Here is a 3,325-nt window from a genome sequence, read left to right on the forward strand (position 1 = left end):
TCCTGGTGTGGCATGTGCATGTTGTTCTATCTAGAACAAAGCTTGTGTGATGGCTGGTTGCTAATGGAAGAAAATGTGGGATCAACTTCCAGCTGTGAGATGCTGCATTGCAGAATGAGTACAGGATCGGCTGAACCGGTGTTGCTGCACTGATTGCTTTCTCCCCACGGAGGCTTTGGCTGTTACAGCTGGTACCACTTCCCCTTGTACCGCACGGTGTCATCAGCTTAATCCACACGTGCAAGGGTGATCCAGAGGAAACAGTGGATTATTGCAGTAACCTTTTTTTGGTTGCGTGTGTTTATGTTGTGTAAAAGTGAGTGTAGTATGGAAAAAAATGAGTGGAGTGGGTGTCCCAAGGGAAACAGAAACTCTGATGATGGTGATGTGTATTTTCTGAAAGGGGGGGATCGTAGATGAAGAAATTTCGGGTCAGGAAAGATGGTCAAAATATTGTATATTTGCCTTAGCTCTTGCAGGATGTTGAGGGAGAACATGGGAAGAAATTTTTAACCTTTGTCAGGTGTGTTCATAGTGTGCAGACTCCTCTGGCTCCCCTGTCTCCCTCAGCTGTTTTTCTGGGCAAAAAGTCTTCCCTGCTTCCAGCTGGCACGGTTTGGGTTTTGCTGTGCTGCTGCCGCGCTCTCACAGGTGTAGGTTGCGTTAGCAGGAGCAGTCACCTTGCCTGCCTCCAGGACCTGCAGCAGTGCTGGGCCTGGATGTGGCTGTCCCCTGGGTCCCCTGAACTGCACCCTGGCATTGCGGAAAGCCAGTCCCAGCCCCAGAAGGTGGCGAGGGGATGGGAGCAGGTATTTCTCAAGTAACTCTTGTTTTTAGAGCTCGAGAGGAAACACAGAGCTGGGTTTTTCACAGGACAGACCACCTTCAGCCCTGTTGATTGCGAGCCAGAATCACACAGCATTAGTAAGAAGTCGCTGTAAAGATCTCTTGTCTTAGGGTGACACACTTCACTACTGTGTTTCTGGATGGATTTCACAAAAGATTTCTCATAAGAGAAAGAAAAAGGGAAGGATGTAGCCAGTCCCGACACCTGCAGTAGTTCAGTAAGGGCGTTTGCTTGCGGTACAGCAGAAGACAGGGTGAGATGTTCCAGCGAGTTGGAACTCCAGGCTGTTGTGTGGAGGGGGCACAGAAGCAAGCCAGCGGGGTAAACACCGAGGGGGTTGCCAGAGCCCACGGCTGTGAGAGAGAGTTCTTGGGGGGGGGGGGAATTGATTGTGAGCTGACATAAGGGGTAAATTCATGCAATTCGTTATAATGCTGTCCTCTAGACAAGTGATGCACTGTGCTCTTGGGTCATGTGAGATGTGCTGGGGTGGGGGTGGGTGAGCAGTGTGGTGGGGAGGCTGTGGAAGTCGGGCTGTGACAGATTGTACCGTATCTAGCGGCTACTGTCTTCGTGCCGCCTGATGCTCCATCTTTCTGCCATCTTCGCTGGTGTGTGCGTTGGTGCCTGTTGCAGGACAGACCACGAGAAGAGAGTGAAGTGGGTGTATGAATGGACATTTCTGTACTTCAGGCTCTTTTAGTTCTTTCCCCCTGATTTTTTTTCTAGCAGATGTTTTTGGGGCTCTCATGGGCAGGGAGGTGAGGAAGAAATGCACGTGTGTCTGTAGCAGGAGAGGGGTCGGGTTAACTGGCATAGCAGACTTTCTTTAAAAAAGCAAATGCAAGCTGCTCTACCCTCCCCTAAAATTCTTATCTTAGAAGTGGGTGACTAATTTCAAAGAAAATTTAGCTCTTCCCATCTCAAAGGCTCCCTGGTGAGGTCCTGCCTGTGGGTGCAGTGCCCGGCCTTTCTCTGCAGCTGCTGGCTCTGCTCTGGGTGGCTGTTTGTGTCCCTGAGGTGGGCCACGGGGCCTACGTGGAGCAGGGCAAGGACTCGCCCTCCTCTGCCTTGCCCGGCCTGAGATCCTCTTAAGCTTTTCAGGGACCAGTTTGGCCAACTGATCCCTAAGCAGTCACCGTAGTTGCTTAGGAACAGGCAGAGGCAGATACGTATTTGGTATAAATGCAGCTGTGATTAACTGTACAGACAGAAGGAGGGTCAGGGAGGCAGCTGTGGCCTTGTCGCTTTGCTGCCCAGCTCTCTGTGCGAAGAGCCGGTAGGAAGGGTGTCCTGTGTAACTCGATACAGTAATAGTGAAGCAGGAGGGATGTGATCACCTTGGTCACATCTCTGGTGGCATTGATGATACTGAAACTTTCTGCTCTCTATTTACTCAGGGATAACCAAGCACCACAGCTTTTTTTCTGGGAAGAGGGGAAGTGAGAACAGCTTGTTTGGGGATATTTGCAAAGATCTGGGTCTGTTTTGAAAAGGCACTCCAGAAGGTGAGGGTGTGGGAGGATACATCTACTATACACATTGCTTACTCAGATTGGTGCTTAGTTGCAAGGTTACTTCTCGTAGATAACCTTTTTTTTCCTACCAACACTTAATTAATGCAAAACATGTCCAGTATTTGGCCTTGGTAGTGGTCTGTTGTTTAGAGAAAATACCCTTGCCTGCATATGTAGTTGACATACAGTAGTTAACGATTCAAGAAGCCTTAAGGGATGCTGCCTACTGCCTTTGGTGCCCTGGCAAAGGTCTGGCATTGTAGATCCGTCCACCTTCTGTCCCTGCACACCTCACTAGAGCACTGGCATGCGTTTCAGCTGGTTTAGTTAAAATGATACGAAATGCTTCATCTTTTCCATCTGCCATGGCTTAGTGTCCTTTCCAAAGTGTTTCTGGTTGCTGCTCACCCGGGAGCAAGGCAGTGTTTCACCTTTTCCTGCCTTCCAGAAGGGTTTCCTGAGAGCTGGTCCATAGATTTGTTCAAGCAGAAGCCCGTAAAGCTGGGTAGCGCAGCGTGCTCTCTGTGGAGGTGAGCTGAAGCCACGCTCTGTAACACGAGCCTCTCCCTGGCTTTGACATACCAGAATTCAAGCAAAATCTCACTGTGGCTTGTTTGTTGTCTTTTTTTGCTGCTTTTGTGTGTATGAATAGAAATGTTCAGAGCCCCAGGGCCGGCACCTTGAGGTGTGAAGAACAGAAAACCAGACTGGGTTGAGTTTAGGAGGACTCTGGTGTGGTGTGGTGGCCAGAGCGGATGGCAAACAGATGCCGGGCGGGCTCAGGGTGAGCAGAGCTCCTCCACGCTGCTGCGCCCTTGTCTGCCTGTGCCTTCGCAGGCTGGAGGTGTCACGGAATGCTCCTCGGAGCAAGGGCCCTGTGCTCCCCTGCCTGTACCAAGCCCAAAAGCCGTTCCCCAGGGAGCCCCTGTGGCTGCCATGCAGGACCCTCGCCGTGGGCACA

This window comes from Falco rusticolus, chromosome 5 (assembly GCF_015220075.1).
Source record: "Falco rusticolus isolate bFalRus1 chromosome 5, bFalRus1.pri, whole genome shotgun sequence".
Taxonomy (NCBI): domain Eukaryota; kingdom Metazoa; phylum Chordata; class Aves; order Falconiformes; family Falconidae; genus Falco; species Falco rusticolus.